Source organism: Hoplias malabaricus, chromosome 6, assembly GCF_029633855.1.
Source record: "Hoplias malabaricus isolate fHopMal1 chromosome 6, fHopMal1.hap1, whole genome shotgun sequence".
NCBI classification, from domain to species: Eukaryota; Metazoa; Chordata; class Actinopteri; order Characiformes; family Erythrinidae; genus Hoplias; species Hoplias malabaricus.
Genome location: NC_089805.1, coordinates 1,249,255 through 1,267,521, shown reverse-complemented (window position 1 = coordinate 1,267,521; position 18,267 = coordinate 1,249,255). Strand labels below are relative to the sequence as shown.

Sequence of the window (18,267 nt, the reverse complement as noted above, 5' to 3'; positions counted from 1 at the left end):
TAGCATGGTCTTCCTGCCTGAGTGAGGATATGAACACTAGCTTGCTATGTGGAGGGCAGTAGTGTTACACACCGCAGCAACAAATGTCATATTTATGTAGCATATTCCTTTACAAATGCTATAAATAAAAGTGCTTCACAATATTATAATTAAAGACAAACAATAAACAGAGACACTAATATAACAGTGCACTAAGGACGCATCCTCACGTATCCAGACGGTTTTCAAAACAGTCACTCACCTCTCACAGTGAGTGGAACACAGATTTAATCCCAAAGCACTCCACACTCCTTATGTAATACACTATTCAAGTCATGAAACTACTGAATCCTTTCCCTAAAATCTCAGTTTTTCCAAACCACACTAAATCACTGACAACACTGTTGTCCACCTTTGGGAGCGTTCTCCGACCTAAAACTCCGTTTTCGTGTGGACTGGAGGATAAAACACAAGCAAAATCCTTACTAAAAATAACTGAACACATGTGGACAGGGCCAACAGCCCTACCGCAACATACTGTGGCTTTAATATGCAAATGGCATCCATTTTAATTGGCCATGTGTTGTTGCACATTCTAAAAGCAGTCCAGGCTGAAACAGCCCTTCAGTAAGAATAGACAAGGCTAAAAATTTAAATTAAATTCATATTAAATCAAATAAAATGTGTATTTGGCATTCACGATGGGTCCAATGCTCAGATTCATGTTTGTCACTCATCTTACTTAACTATTAACACATCGTGTGCCATATCTTCAAGTAGCAGTGTGAGCGAAACATTGAATATTATTTGCAGAATTGAACACTGCTTTATTAGCAACATTAGCTTCTTTGCTCCACTTGAGCTAAATAGGTGAAATTTGAGGAGTAAACAAGTCCTGGCTGGAGGACTTCATCTGTGGTAAGAACTGAGTAAAATTGAACTATTTCTGTGTGACTTCGCTTATGACGAGCATCTAAAATTAAGCTACTCAAACACTCTACTACCACAGGAAAAAGCACACAGCTAACAGCATGAGAGCCCATAATATTAGTCTGTTATTTTAAGCCTGATGTGATTGTCTGATCCAGCAGATACTCAGTATCAGGAATTTTATCTCAAAATGTCATCTTAATTTTATAAAATATTGTTAGATATGCAGATATGTAAATAGCACATATAATGTTTAGAATCATAGCTCAATGCTAAGTATATATTCTGATTTGATTCATGCTCAAAACTAATGTGAGCTATGATTGAGGAGGAGTAACTTGAATTACAAAGTTTTGCACAGTACAGAATTCATTGTAATAGTTCGGAGTTTTGGTTTTATTTTATTTTTTTTCTCTTTTTTTTTATCTTTCGTTTCAGACAATGTAACTGTGCTTGACAGTGATTTTCATTTTTACTTGTGTTGTGTAGATATATTCAGCTAATGACTAATGAAGGGCGGCACGGTGGCGCAGCAGGTAGTGTCACAGTCACACAGCTCCAGGGCTTGGACAGCCTGTGGTGTGTTCTCCCTGTGTCTGCGTAGGTTTCCTCCGGGTGACTGTCTGTGAGGAGTGTGGCGTGTTCTCCCTGTGTCTGCGTGGGTTTCCTCCGGGTGAGTGTCTGTGAGGAGTGTGGCGTGTTCTCCCTGTGTCTGCGTGGGTTTCCTCCGGGTGACTGTCTGTGAGGAGTGTGGCGTGTTCTCCCTGTGTCTGCGTGGGTTTCCTCCGGGTGACTGTCTGTGAGGAGTGTGGCGTGTTCTCCCTGTGTCTGCGTGGGTTTCCTCCGGGTGACTGTCTGTGAGGAGTGTGGCGTGTTCTCTCTGTGTCTGCATGGGTTTCCTCCGGGTGACTGTCTGTGAGGAGTGTGGCGTGTTCTCCCTGTGTCTGCATGGGTTTCCTCCGGGTGACTGTCTGTGAGGAGTGTGGTGTTCTCCCTGTGTCTGCATGGGTTTCCTCCGGGTGACTGTCTGTGAGGAGTGTGGCGTGTTCTCCCTGTCTGCATGGGTTTCCTCCGGGTGACTGTCTGTGAGGAGTGTGGCGTGTTCTCCCTGTGTCTGCGTGGGTTTCCTCCGGGTGACTGTCTGTGAGGAGTGTGGCGTGTTCTCCCTGTGTCTGAGTGGGTTTCCTCTGGGTGCTCCGGTTTCCTCCCACAGTCTAAAAACACACGTTGCAGGTGGATTGGTGACTCAAAAGTGTCCGTAGGTGTGAGTGTGTTAGTGAATGTGTGAGTGTGTGTGTTGCGCTCTGAAGGACTGGTGCCCCCTCCAGGGTGTGTTCCTGCCTTGCGCCCAAGGATTCCAGGTAGGCTCTGGACCTATCGTGACCCTGAACTGGATAAAGGCTACAGATAATGAATGAATGAATAATGACTAAATGGAGAAATCCTTGGGCGTAGTACTCCTTATTTCAATTGCCTATTTAAAGAGGACATCTGCAATTATGGGGAAACACTGTTCTCTCCGGTTTGTTTACGTTCAGAATCTCTTTTAAGGTGAAACTGTATATTTGAGTAAAGAAAATGTCTGTTAGTTGAACATAGCTGAAATTTAAATTCTCTGTAAGTTTTTTATGCACTGATTTACCACAGAAACTCATTTGTTACTTGAATTGTTAAGTTTTGTAGCACTTTGCAGCAATGCAGGTAGCCTTCTCTCAAACGTGGAGACATTTCCATATTAAATAATCTGAAACAGCAAAAATAAGTCAATTACCCACCTATGGAGCAGGAATAAAGTAAAATTGTCATCTGGGTTCATGCTTTTCAAAGTTTGGAGTTCTCAACTTTGTCTAAAAAACTCCAAATGCCTTTTCTTTGCCATGAGCAGAGAGAGAGAGAACCTAGAATATCTGTCCATATATTTTCCCATTTACTGACACCAGGGCTAAACACAGTAGACCAGTTTGGGCATGCAAACATCATGGAGAGCTTGCAAATGTTGAGGAATCATCCTCAGAATTGTATAAAAAGTGAATATCGCCTTTAATCCTTTTTTTAAATTATTATTAATAGTTTATTTATTAGTCCTTTTCTCATTTGGCAAAAAGCCTAAACTGTTATTTTTGACTATTTCTAGATGATAATATTCAGTGGCAGAAACTGGGGTGCGTTCCTAATTAATATGGATTTCCATTTTTTGTCCAGAGTAAAAAGCTTTTCTGGCAAAATCAGCAGCAGATACCAGACTGGACAAATGTCTGACTGTCGGTGTCGTTCAAAAGGAAAAACGGAAAAAGAAATAAAGCAAATAAAGGCAGCAGATGGTCCTCAACTAGTATGCTAACATCTTGAGCTGTCAACACTGGGTGAGCATAGTTATCTCTAAATAAAACAAAATTCAATATGTCATTGATTTATTGTGACCTACAGCTCACAGATGTGCCACTCTGTTTCTTACGGAAAACGAAATACTGAGCCTTGAGCCTGTTCTCTTGAGCGAGCGCTGCAGCAGGGAGACAACAAGGCAACTGATCACTGCTTTTACACTGAAATGGCAAGAACATGTCATCTGGTGAGAACATCTAATTTAAATGGGGGGGGGGGGGGGGTGATCCGTGTTCACAGCTGATTCACAATTCAAAATATGGAAAGTATTAAAATAAACGTTTCATCTACTGGAGTGAACTAAAGTAAACTCTAAAAATCGTATTGTAACGAATTGATATAAGGGCTACTCTAACAAATCCTCTGTAATATATAATAGAACATAAATCTCTCCTAAATACAGTCAACGGTACTAACAGTGTAAACGTATCTTTAAAAAGGTACAGCAGTGCTTTTAAAGTACAGTTGTGTTCCCTAAAGCTTCGTTACATTCTCTTCTCCAGAAGGAGAGGTGAACACTTATAATCTTTCATTACAGAACGTATAGAAATAAATGAACGTAGCATACGTTCTGGAGATGAAATGGGGCGCATGAAATCAACACAACTTTAAAATCTTCAGTTAATATCGATATGGTTGAATAATGTACCCTTGAGGGTACCACCACAGTAACAGTTTTTCTCAGAGTGTGGTGCAGCGGGGCAGCCATGACGTGGCTAATGGGCAGCTCAATGGTTAGAGAACCAGGCTTGATATGGGAAGGTTGCTGGATCAATCCCCAGGACCACGCATGACTGAAGTGCCCTTGAGCAAGACAGCTAACCCCAAATACTCCCCAGGCGCAGAGGATGGCTGCTTGCTGCTGCTGTGTGTGTGTGTGTGTGTGTGTGTGTGTGTGTTTAACGCCACTATTAGGTAAGTGCAATGATCATAAAACATGCCTTTAATTCATTGATTATTTTGATAAGTTTAGGGCTGATATGAGCAGTGGGTACAGGCTACACTCATAATTTTGTCATTTTGCGTGTTTAATATTTATACAGGATAATAATGTCCTACTGTCTCACTTTTACCTAACATCCCTCTCTCAGTCACTTCCTTTCTACATCTCTCTTTGTTTGCTCTCACTGTCTTTCTGTTTCTCTCTCTCCTCTTCTCCCCCTCTCAAATTACACAATGGGAGCCAACAGTGATGAATGAGTTCTCATCTCCTTCTCCTCCCTCTGTTTTTCCTCTCTTTTTTCCTCCCTCATTTCTCAGTTGCACAGAATGTAACCACAGCGGGACACGGGCACTGCTGACCCCTAAACACTGCAAAGTCCTGACTGATGGAGGTTGGGTGTGAGCGAGATGAAGAGATAGGGAGAGAGTAAAAGAGAAAATAAGAGTGAAAAAGAAACAGAGACACACACAGAGAGAGAGAGAGAGAGAGAGAGAGAGAGAGAGAGAGAGGAAAGGACCGGGAACAAATATAGGGAGAGAGTCTGAATAGAGGAATAGAGGAAGCAGGAGAGAGCGAGAGAGAGAGAGAGAGATGGAAAGGACCGGGAACAAATATAGGGAGAGAGTCTGAATAGAGGAAGCAGGAGAGAGAGAGAGAGAGAGAGAGAGATGGAAAGGACAGGGGACAAATATAGGGAGAGAGTCCAAGTAGAGGAATGAGTTATTGAAATAGATGAAGCAGTAGGGGAGAGAGAGCGCGAGAGAAAGAGAGAGAGAGAGAGAGAGAGAGAGACATGGAAAGGACCAGGAACAAATATAGGGAGAGAGTCTGAATAAAGGAATGAGCTATAAGAATGGAGGAAGCAGCAGGAGATAGAGAGAGAGGAGTGAAGAAACAGAGACAAAGTAAGACAGGACTACTGAAAGAGAAAGAGAAGCAAAAGAGAGATGGAAGGAGAAAGAGAGAGAGTGATGCAAAGGAGAGGGCACAGATATAGGGGGATAGTACAGAAATGAGTTATAGGAATAGAGGAAGCAGCAGGGGAGAGAGAGCTAGAGAGAGAGAGCAAGAGAGAGAGAGAGAGATGGAAAGGACCGGGAATAAAAATAGGAAGAGAGTCTGAATAGAGGAATGAGCTATAGGAATGGAGGAAGCAGCGGGAGAGAGAGAGAGAGAAAAAGAAAGGAAAGGATCGGGAACAAATATAGGGAGAGAGTCTGAAAAGAGAAATGAGTTATAGGAATAGAGGGAGCAGCAGGAGGGGGAGAGAGAGAGGGAGAGAGAGGAGTGAAGAAACAGAGACAAAGTAAGAAAGGACTAGTGAAAGAGGAAGAAGCAAGAGAGAGTGATGCAAAGGAGAGGGCACAGATATAGGGGGGAGAGTACAGAAATGAGTTATAGGAATAGAGGAAGCAGCAGGGGCGAGAGAGAGAGAGAGAGAGAGAGACACATGGAAAGGACCGGGAATAAATATAGGAAGAGAGTCTGAATAGAGGAATGAACTATAGGAATAGGGGGGGGGTGAATAAAACAGAGACAAAGTAAGACAGGACTAGTGAAAGAGAAAGAGAAGCAAGAGAGAGATGGAAGAAGAAAGAGAGAGTGATGCAAAGGAGAGGGCACAGATATAGGGGGAGAGTACAGAAATGAGTTATAGGAATAGAGGAAGCAGCAGGGGTGAGAGAGAGAGAGAGAGAGAGAGACACATGGAAAGGACCGGGAATAAATATAGGAAGAGAGTCTGAATAGAGGAATGAACTATAGGAATAGGGGGGGGGTGAATAAAACAGAGACAAAGTAAGACAGGACTAGTGAAAGAGAAAGAGAAGCAAGAGAGAGATGGAAGAAGAAAGAGAGAGTGATGCAAAGGAGAGGGCACAGATATAGGGGGAGAGTACAGAAATGAGTTATAGGAATAGAGGAAGCAGCAGGGGTGAGAGAGAAGGGGGCGTAATTAAAGCAGGGAGGGGAGGGTAGGTGCTGCAGTAAAAATACGTCTCGCTCCGTGGAACAGCGTTGACTAAGCATTGCCCCTTGCTACCTCAGAGCCCCTCGGCTCAGCAGAGCGCTCCATATTAGCGCTCACCGGAGTTCAAGAGTACTCCAACACTGTCATAATCCCTGAAGGCTTTTTCGATAGCTAGTTGTACTCCGTCTACCCATAATGATGTCAAAGAGAGTACAAGATTAAGAGGCAAGCCAGCAAGTGTCACTCCACACTTTGGGGACGTCTCCAAAGCAGACTCTCCGGACACAGAGAATCAAAAAAAAAACACCACCAAAGCATTACAGCATTAACATTCAGGCTCATAGCACTGTCCAAAAAAAGGACACTGCAGCAAGCACAGTACATACAGCGCAATCATTTATTCACCCAAATGAGACGTTATCTGTGTCTTCATTAACGAACCACTGCTGTGAAACTGTGGACTTGGCCTCATTGGATTTAGCCTCACTAACAACTAAACCAATGCAAAAGGTGCACCCCATCAATTCAGGCTCTTTATCTAACACCAGAACATCATTTATCTAGGATGCGATACAGTTTTAAGACAGCCTGAATGAGGTGTTACTAAAAAATGTAATGGTTTCACTGCAAAAGGCTCAATAATGAGTGTTTTAAAGGCAAGCTACATGCAGTTGTTTCACAGAGGGGATGTTAAAGAGGCATTCTATTGATGTTTCTATATATCATTATATAAACTAAATCATTCTGAGTGGTTTAAAGTGAAATGCACCACTCTAGAGGAATTTATAGAGTCCGAAACATTTAAAGTGGAGGTAAAAGTAACCAGACGTCCAAGGAATTGACATCAACACTAGGTATGGTTTGGTATTTCCGCTCCTGAGCTCCACCTACAGTTGCAATTCACATTCAGCGCTGTCCTGAAATCAAGGGGAAGGGTGGGCTCTGGTTTGCTAGCTGCCTCCGGAAGTTACATAGTGCTCTTTCTGCAGTGCTGAGCCTGTAATAGTAACAAATACACTATATTCTCCCTATTACAGGCCAGTGGAGCATCACAATGTAATTTTAAGGTTAAAATATTACCTAATGTTGCTTCTATAAGATAGTTCTAAAAAACAACTGCCTCTAAAAGATACCTCACAAAAAGCTATTAATATGAAATAGTTACAAGTAGATAATCTATGTATATACCATTTTATCCATTCCAGACCGAGAGGTATATGCAGGGCGTTGTGAAGTTAAACCATCTTCAAAGATTGACTGCTGAGAGTAATGTAAATGAAAATCAGTAAGTCATTAGGTTTCCCTACAATTCATGGTTTCACTTTAAAACACGCTGGATGGAGGGTACAGCGGAAAACTGCAAGTCTATTGGCTAACAAAACAGAACTGGAGTTCTCCTCCAGACCTGTAAAGCTGTTCAATAATATTATACTTGACAGGTCATTGTTTAAAACCCTTAAAAATTAATCTCTGCTCATCAAAATTACATTTTTAGAAAGAAAACCTAATGCCTTAGAAAACCTAATGCCTTATAATTGGCTTGGATGTACCTCAACCTTCATTCAAGGATATATGGAAATGAAATTAGTTGCCACCTCTATCTCCACTTACCCTTTCAATGCTCGCCTACAGCTTGAAAGCCCCGTCCCAAACGTTGACAAGATTGGTTCCTTATGTCTGAGAGATAAGATGTAATCTGACTGTCTGAATTTGCCCATTTGGGATTTTGGAATGCTGCACTTTCAAAGCAAAAATGCTCAGGTACGACTTGCACATGATAGATGTCCTCTAGCATATTAACATCACACTGACATGTTAAGGAAAATGTAGAGGAAGGTACTATTTAAGATTACAAGAAAAAAAAAAGATAAACTAGGCAAGCCTCGTTGAGCCATGGCCACAGACGTTTTTCTGGCATTTCAAAAACAGGAAATCCTGTGGAAGGTCTGGAGAAGCTTTGGTGCTTCATATCAATGTCTGTGTTTACAATAATAACAAAACAGTTTATCTCGTCAGTTGCTGACAGTGTGTGTGTGATCATGGAAAGCCTGTTATTTTCTGTTCAGAAAAAGCTACAAAACTGAAGCACCGTGTTGAGACGACATTAAAGCAACTCGTTTACCAGAAAGCAGCAAGATAACATTTAAGTTTTTGAATATTTCTAAAACCAAGGAATCTACACTTGGTAAAGGAACAGGGCATCGCCGGGAACTATATTTCTATAAAGGTCTGACTGATTAAACGGTGTTGTAACTAATCCACAGCCCCGTTTATTTTTAGTAACACCTCGCTCTGGTGTTTTGGCTTTAATAAGCCGGAGATTATGTCCGTTTCCGTGTAAACTGTGCAGGTGTAATTTACTCGTTGGAAAGTAGTGATAAGTAACGGTGAATGTGTCCGTGTATTTGTGTCGTTATAGGGACACACAAGACGACTTTCCGTTTGTTAAATATTCAGTAGAAAATAAAAGGCTGAGTCACAGCAACATTCTCCAAACATAAAGAAGAGACTATGATAAATATCACCTCAACAACGTTCAACACATTTCTGCTCGAGGCTCCAGTAAAACACTGAGCTGCACCCCGGTGGGTGGTGGACCTTCAGCGCTGAAGCGGCGCGAGTGTGTCCCAATTCATTTCTAAACTCTCTGACCCCTTGAACACACATTTTTAAGGTCTCAAAAAGAGACTTGTCCAAAGAAAAAAAGGACCTCTGCTCACCGCCGGACGGTTCCAAATTTAGTTCACGAACTGGAATGTGAAATATGGCTGAACTAACAACAGACGGTGTAGTGGCGCCACCTTAAGTTCTCTCTGTGAAATACGGCAGAATGAAGCGTTTCAACATTAGGAGTCAGTCAGTCAGTAAGCGCAAATGCCTCAAACATAATGAATATCTCCTCTGTGTTTGGAGATATCTTCTATAATTAGTGAATTCAGCTATATTCAGTGCAGTCATTCCACTGTGCAAGCACATATTGAAAAATCGCTATAGAAAATTAATTTAAATAAGATGCTCTGGAACAGCTACACATAGCCTAAGACCCCCATGCCTTACACCGAGTGTTGGCTTGAGGAGTACAAAGCCCTCCAGCATTTGGTTGTGGATCAGTTAAGCTGCATTCTCTAGAGTGATGGAGCAACTTCCATTACTTTGGGAAGAGTTGGAGTGGCTTAACAGTTCCTGGCCTCTATAATGTTTGTTTGTCTCAGCGCAATTAACTTTTCACAACAATATTTCAACATCTAGTGTAAAACATACATAAGAATAGAAGACAAATGTGAAATAATTGGTTATTTAATGTATTTGAGTTCTTCAAGTCACCAATAAGCCACCAGTTATCATGTGAAATTAAAGACTCCAGCACAATGATGAATATCCTCTCTGACGTTAATACAGTTTATATCTGAGGGCTGTAGCCACATTCAGCTCCATCTGTAGTAATCATGCATTCATCTCATTTTCAAATGTCAACACTGTACTTCGTACCTTAGCACAGAGGTCTTCAAATCCAGACTGAGATTTTAAAATGGCCAGTTGATATTACCCTATACCTGTCCAGTCAGACATTAGCAGTTGCAGCTAGGGTCAATCCCATTTCTTAATTTTAAACTGATCACGTCTTTAAGTATTATCTTGTCCTTGGAACTTGGAAGTTGAAGTGTCTTAAAGGTGACAATCACAATATTTTTTCGTTTTTTGTGCGGTATGCTAGACTTATTCTCTTTCTGCTCATGGCAGTGCAAAGGCATAAGGAGTTTATAGACAAGGGAGAGACCTCCAAACATAGAAAACACAAGCTGAAATGAGGCAATTTCCTGCTCCATAGGTGGGTAACATTGACTTATGTTTGCTGTTTCAGATTACTTAAGATGGATTGTCTCCAATTGCTAAACAATACAACTCAGATACAACTCAGTTACAGATGAGTTTCTGTGTTAATTCAGACAGTGAATAAATTAGACGAATAAAACAGACAAGTTAAACATCAGCCATGTTCAAACAACAGTTGTTTTTTTCTCTCTCAAACACACCATTCCACCTTAAAAGATGCAGAGATTCTGAATGTAAACAAACCAGAAGGAGCAGCATTTCCCAACATTCCCTTCAAATCTTCGCTTACATAAGAGCCTGATATGTCATCGAAACATATGAAAAAAAAATAGCTCTTCATCAGTGTTCTGCCAGTTTGCAGGATATATTTTTTTTATTTATTTATCGTTGCACTTATATACAGCACCTTTCTAGACACCTGAGGACGCTTTACAGTCAACACTGCACAGAACGCCATTCAACATTCAATACACACACACACACACACAGCAGCCAAACGCACTCAGTGTATTCTCAACCAGGGACAATCGTCCACCTGGATGACTGCATCGTCTGGATATACACAAATTCACTCATTAACCCACACACATTCATTCTCACATACTCACATACCCACTCACTCACACCAAGGTAGATACTAACGAAGCCTATTCACTTAACCCCCATATTTTTGGACTGTGGGAAGAAACCAGAGACCCCTGAGGAAACCCATGCAGACACAGGGAGACACATGGAAATTCCACCCAGATGGGAACCCAAGATTCCATAGGATCCCAAGGTTATAATTAGTTAAATTAGTTACATTTAGTGCATCATATTCCTTTAAAAACATTCCACCATCATATTATCACCCACTCCTAACTCTCTGTGATATGAGATGAAGCTATTCCTGTTCCACCATATATTGCTTTACCTTTTAAGCTGGAACTGGAAATCCTATGTTCTATGCTTATGATTTTAAAAAGGCATAATGCATTGGAATTACATGAAACTAAGATAATACAGTGGTTATCATCCTTTTTAAAGAAGAAAATCTTTCCTCCCACAGTCCAAAAACACACATTGGTAGGTGTCCAAACTAGATTCCAACAAGCCACAAAGCCAAGCTGGAGCTTCTTGGTCATCATCCAACTAAGAGGAACTGTACAGTGTAGGGTGTTTTACAAGTGTTTGACTTATTTCCCCCTTCCTAAGACAAGCATTCTGTGAAGTAAAGAGGGCATTTCCCTTCACAACGATTTACTGTAAATAAGTGTGATTTTACCCACTGTCTCACTACAGCAGAATATCAATATGGCCTTTCAATTATCAGCCAGCCCCAAGTGAGGGCCTGGATATTGATGAATGGGGAAAGAGAGAGAGAGAGAGAGAGAGAGACAGCAAATAAGCAACAGAACCGTCAGTGATTTATATCACAAACTATTATTCACCCACATTCCTCGATGATAATCTTCAACATTTGAAAGGACCCCACATATTTAATACTTTCTGCAGTCAGGTCTATTAGAGCTGCACAATATATCATTCGTTAACCACCATTGCAATGTATATGAAATTTGAAATACACAAATGAGCTTCTAATCAATCAAAACGGTCCCTGTATCTGCATCTACACCACTCACACGTTCATCATGATGGTCTCTGCTTGGAGAGAAAAACAAGTACTAGCACTAGTACAGGAACACGTCAGATATATTTATAATTAATGCATGCACTCTTATGTCCTGCGAAGGACTGGTGTCCCCTCCAGGGTATGTTCCCGCCGTGCCCCACCGCGACCCGGAACTGGATGAGCGTTTACAAACAATGAATAAATGGATGAACTCTCTTATAACTTACATATGTCAGCTTACAAATGAACATATATTCCATGTCTATATTCTTTATTTCCATTAGCTCTGTTTTCATACATTAAAACTTGGCACATTCACAAACGCTCATGCATTCTTCCAACAGTCTCACCTTCAAACCTGCAACAACTCTCAACTGTGTAACACAGCATGACACATAACACAGCAGGTAGTGTCGCAGTCACACAGCTCCAGGGGCCTGGAGGTTGTGGGTTCGATTCCAGCTCCGGGTGACTGTCTGTGAGGAGTTGGTGTGTTCTCCCCGTGTCCGCGTGGGTTTCCTCCGGGTGCTCCGGTTTCCTCCCACAGTCCAAAAACACACGTTGCCGGTGGATTGGCGACTCAAAAGTGTCCGTGTGTGTGAGTGAATGTGTGTGTGTCTGTGTTGCCCTGTGAAGGACTGGCGCCCCCTCCAGGGTGTATTCCCGCCTTGCGCCCGATGATTCCAGGTAGGCTCTGGACCCCCCGCGACCCTAAATTGGATAAGCGGTTCCAGATAATGGATGGATAAACATAGTTTGCAATTAATTAAATATTTTACTTATTTGCTCAAATGTCACGTTTTGATTTGATTGGTTATTACCTCCTAATAACTCAATGTGAACATGATTAAAATGATATTAGCATATAAATAATGTATACACAATTTTAATAACAGACATCTACTGAGATCAGCAATGAGTGTGTGTACATTAGCCATTACATTAAGGCCACATCCTTGTTTCTACACTCACTGTCCGTTGTCCACTGTATCTGCTACACTTATTATTATTATTTTTTTCTTTAACTCTGTGCCTATTTACTATCCTCTCCTAGATCATTTGAGCTACAAAACGTTGCTGTAGAAAAAAAATGCTGTAGAAGAACCACTTTTGGTTCCATAAAGAACCATGTTTGTTTAAGAGATGTGTGAAAGTGGAGAAACTTTTAAAAATGCTTAAATCCATCACTCCATCTTAAGGTTTTTAACCAGTTTAAACATATTAGCAAAAATGGTTCTTCTATGGCATCGCTTAAAGAACCTTTTGAAGCGCCTTTATGTTTAAAATTGCGTAGTGCATCTGTTGAGGTCTAGACTACGCCTTTCACAAAATTCATTTTTAGCCATTATTGACATTTTAAGGCCATTTATTAACAGATTCTTGCTTGCCAATTAAAAACACATATTTCCAAATTACTTTATTTTATAGTTCCAAAAAACTTTACAGTAGGTGCAAGGCGGGTGGGGGCGCCAGTCCTTCACAGGGCGACACACACACTCACACATTCACTCACACCTACAGACACTTTTGAGTCTCCAATCCACCTACCAACATGTGTTTTTGGACTGTGAGAGGAAACCGGAGCACCCGGAGAATACCCACGCGGACACAGGGAAAACACACCACACTCCTCACAGACAGTCACCCGGAGAAAACCCACGCAGACACAGGGAGAACACACCACACTCCTCACAGACAGTCACCCGGAGGAAACCCACGCAGACACAGGGAAAACACACCACACTCCTCACAGACAGTCACCCGGAGGAAACCCACGCGGACACAGGGAGAACACACCACACTCCTCACAGACAGTCACCCGGAGGAAACCCACGCAGACACAGAGAGAACCCACCACACTCCTCACAGACAGTCACCCGGAGGAAACCCACACAGACACAGGGAGAACACACGTGTTTATTTTTTTAAAAAAAATCTACAGAATGGCCCCAGAATTGAATCAGGGAACAGACCAGGACAACGGACAATAACTGCTAATGTAATTTTTAAGTAAACAATGGGCATTATTGAGTACAACAAATATGTTTGAGGAAATGTACTTATATTGTATGATAAGCCAATAATAAGCCTGTTCTGGAATATTTAAAAAAAAAAGACAGGGTAAAAAAGGACTAACAAAATATGTAAAGCAACATACTTTATTTATAAAAATAATCAGAACTCTAATTATAGAACCAGAACACGCACTTCAGCACCTACATGGAGTTGATAAAATGGACAATAAGGGTAGAAAGAATGCATTGGTTGTAATGTTTTGGCTGAATAAATACATCATTAATCAGACAGCAATGTCCATTTTGCACATTAAAGCCACTACTGGGACTCAGTAGGGAACTTTTCTATCACTTTTGTAAATTCAATGTCTGTTAATGTAATCACATCTCTCCTATTAGCATATTTCAGCATAGACTCCTTTACAAAGCAGTTCTCCATTGCTAATGTTAGGGATATTACTTGTATCGCCATATGTGCTTTGCTTGTAAATGACACATTAGTTTTAAAAAGGTTCACGGCTTTGCAGAAGCTGGAATAAACATAGACCTAATCAAATAAGCCATTAATGGAACGTCATGCCAGTTCTAACAATAGACACAGTTCTATCAAAGCAACACAGCTGCTGGGCCTTGGCCTGTGGACCAGTGCATTCTCTGGAGAGATGGTGCTCCATCCAACACCTGATGAGTGGTTGGAGTGGTGTTTATGATCCAGAACTAATCCTGTGACATAAGTACCTCATCTCACTAATGCTCTTATGGCTAAATGCCATCAGATCCTCAACATTCCAACATCTGGTCTAAAGTCTTCAAATAATCTTCTGCAACAATTGGGACAATCTAAATTAATGCCATCTATTTTGGAAAAAACGCTGGACAAGCAGGAGTCTACAAAGCCTTGGTCTTCATTGCATGGAACCTATTCTACTTGGGTTTTTGGTCCCTGCTACCTCGGTGGTTTTCCACTACAACGCTCCCTGCCAAAATGTATCTGGTGACATCACAAACCCACCAGGAGCCACAGGCTTTGGAATCAACAACATCAACAACAACGGCAGAACATCTCGCATCTATCTCACTTTCACATTTTTTTAGTTGATGTGTATTGTTTGACTAATATTCATTGGTTGATAAAAGTGCCAAACATTTGATCATAGTTCTTGTTTTTGTGTATTGTTATTCGGTTCTTGTCTAGTTTTTGTCGTGAACAATTGCATGTCAACGCATATTTGTCCTTATGGTTTTTAACACTGCCTGCTTGCTTGTGGTTCCAAGTGAGCCAAGTATGGACCAAACACGGCATGTAAACCTCACAGAGCGCTGATTGAATAATGAAACAGACATCCAGCACAAACTAGCCATTTGTAAACTCTCAAAGCTACAGTAGAGATGACATCTGTTTTCATTTAACTGATTACAGCAGCTCATAAAATTACATCATGGTCTTTTGAAGCGGTTCAAATGCTCCTTGGATTGGTGGCGACAAAAGGATAATGCAACAAGGAATGAATAAAAGGTCACTGATTTGTCTAAACTCATGCGCGGCGAAGCCATGTTCAGTCCCAACAAAAAACAAAAACACCACAACAATCCATCTGGTTGCTGTTATCAGGGCAATCAGAGAGGCCGGACTGAACAGTATAGAGGAGTCGACTCCCAAATAATCGATTCTTCAAGTGTCTGGGAGTTGCTGGTGTTAATTATTGGCCAAAGATTCAAAGAGTTCAAACTCTTGGAGTCGACTCGGTTTTGTTTTCAGAATGTTAATGTTTTTAAATTCAACAAATGCACAGTTATTCTTTATTAAATAGAGTAATACATAATAAATACCTCTAAAATAGTAAAACCTTTATCATTCATGAGTAAAATTAGGCATTCGAATGGAGTAAATAAAAGTAGAGTAAGTATCATGCAGTTGAAAAGCACTGTTCATATATTGTGTATTGACACACCACTAGTTGCAATATAACTACTCAACTACTATTATGAACCTACTCTGCTTGGGTCTATACACTTCAGAGCACTACATGTCTTAGTGACACATGACATACGCCACTCCAGACTAAATATAAAATAAATAAGTACATTTCACCCATTTGCCTCATGTCTCCATCAATTTACGTTCACTGGAGGCAAAAACATCACCTCAGCATCACATCATACACACACAGAGAAGCACAAAGCCTCGAGGAGACTTGGAACACACACATAGACACAGTCTCACACTAGAGCTGCAGTATGGCAAGACGATCAGCACTTAAATATATCATTCAGCTCTCACAGCCAATCATAGAAATCCTTCAGCTTTTACATAGGCTTTAACCAGGATTAATTAGCATGCACATGCACATGTGTGCTCACACACACCCACCCACATGCAAGCACACTCAGACACACACACACATACACAATCACAGCATACACGCATTAACATCATTACACAGAGGACTGGACACCATATGGACAGCAAATCTCACACACACACACACACACACACTCTCAAAAGGCAGAGACAGACGCTTCTACTCACAGAATGAAGCAGACGACACCAGCAGCTAATAGCGAAGGACTGGCGCGGATGCAAGCCGGCTGTGTCCCTTCGGGAACACTGACAGATTCCGAGGACGAAGGCGACGAGAGACAAATATCCGAGGATCCCTCTCCAAAAAAGGGGAAAGGGGGGGGGGGATGGGGGTAGAGGAGGCGGGGGGGAAAAACACGCGGGACCAGATCTTACGCCTTCACAAAATCTGGCTTTTTAAGGATTTTTCCTTTTGTTTTTTTTCCTCCTCCACTTCTACCCTTCCTTCTTTCTTTCCTACAGAAGGGATGGGTAGCACCTTCCTCGAATGAAGTCAGATTCCTTGCTTTGACCTCTGATACAACAACAATCCCTCAGGAACGGAGAGAAGAAATCTTTTTTTTTTTTAATCTGTCGAAGAAGCTTAAAATATCCAGACGTGATAAAAGACCTCAATCCTTCTTCTTCTCCCCCTCTTCACTCCGTGTCTCTCCCTCTCTTTTCTTTTAGGAACAGAGGGATGAAGGGAGCGGCGAACAAGAGGACAGAGGGCAGCCAGCTAGACTGTGAGAACAACAGGCAGGAGAGAACATTCTGTTGCAGTTACAGGGAAAAAAGGGGGAAAAAAGGCCACTTTTTCTCTTTGCTCTCTCTCAGTGTCTCACTGCAATATGTGATGGTCTCCTTTGCAGTCTGTCAGGGCACTGGAGGGGGTGCAGGTGGGTGGTAGGCGACAGAATATGAGACGAGAAGTCGAAAAGGAGGATAGAGTGGTGGCACCTGTTTCCTTTACTCTGTGTGTTTCACCAGAACCTCTAAAGGCACCTATTCAAAGTGCTGTAATTAAGCCCAGCACCGATGCTCCGAAGACTTTCTCTGTAACAAGGCAGAAAGACACCTGTCTGAAGCACACGATGCCCTGCTTCCCTCCTTTCCCAAAGTTCTCCACCACTCCCTTTACACTCCTACTGTTTCTGGTAGTGTTTATTGACTCTTCGTCACAGAGATTTCCTCATGTCACTCTTGACTTGGCAAAAGGACAAGAAATTGTCTCTCCACATTCCTCCTTCGTGTTTTTCTCCCACTGCTCCTCGATGCATGCTTTCTTTGACAACCCCAAAATCAAAGAGGTTCACACTTTTCTGTTTCAGGATCAAATCTTTAAATAGTGCCTTCAGATTTGGTCTTTCACACTTGGAAAAGCGGTAACATTTTCTGTGAAGTCAGAGTTAATTGGTGGGGAAAAGTCCAGCAAAGAGCTGGACTTCCATTTTCAACCACCCTCCAGTCAGAGAGTTCAATTATCTCATACAGCTAAGATTTCTGAGCATAGTCTGAAATCAAAGGTTTTTTTTCTTCTTTTTTTAGACAGTGTTTGTTCCTCTCACTTCCAAGGAGTGTCCTGTCAAACTCGACTTATTCCGACTCCAAAGGCAATCGCTCAGTCCTTTTTCTGGTAGTGATCCCAGGGAGGTGTTGCCATCTGTAAAACGTTAACACTGGTATAAGTACCGGATCCTCTTCTGCGTCAACACATCATGTGAGCAAGCTGTACATCACTGTCGTTAGCTGCACTGCTGGCAGGAAACCAGTTGCTCTCTGGGAAATGTCTAGGAAGGTGTGAAGGATGCTGGGACAATTAGCAGTTAGCTGCCAGAGGAGATGAAACCAGGCAGTGCCAAAGGAACCAGCCTTTACAGAGAGAACCTGAATGCTGGAAAGAAAGAAAAATACAGAGATGAAGAAGCAGAAGATGTATGAGGAACAAGACCTACCCAGATAGCAATGAATGCTTGGCCCAAATGTGGCCCATATCTGCAGTTTCTTTGGGCATTGAATTATGAGGTTGAGTCTGGCTGCCTCAACTCAGACACAAGTCCACCTTAAATTGATATTTGGCTCACGTCTGGCCTGCATCATACATGTCAGTGCCAAAAGTGACACGGATTAGGCCCAAAACGTCTAATCTAATGTCTGCTATCTGGGTAGAGGCAAATTGGTTAAACAGAAACACCCTGAAAAAATCCCCTAAACACTTTACCCTAATGAGCAAGCACAGAACTGAAAATTAACCTTTGGTCA

The 18,267-nt window shown here is 41.7% G+C and overlaps 1 protein-coding gene across 4 annotated transcripts in view; it reads right to left on the bottom strand.

Annotated features, from left to right (window-relative positions):
• The window catches only part of LOC136699314 (glutamate receptor ionotropic, kainate 5), a 208,560-nt gene extending 192,239 nt beyond the window's left edge, over positions 1-16,321 (bottom strand). For 3 of the 4 annotated variants that reach the window (XM_066673929.1, XM_066673931.1, XM_066673934.1), the window contains exon 1: positions 16,195-16,321. The gene's annotated coding sequence lies outside the window, so the exon portion shown is untranslated. The remainder of the gene's footprint in view (positions 1-16,194) is intronic. The other variant, XM_066673930.1, reaches the window with a different exon arrangement.
• Between the last annotated feature and the right edge of the window lie 1,946 nt (positions 16,322-18,267).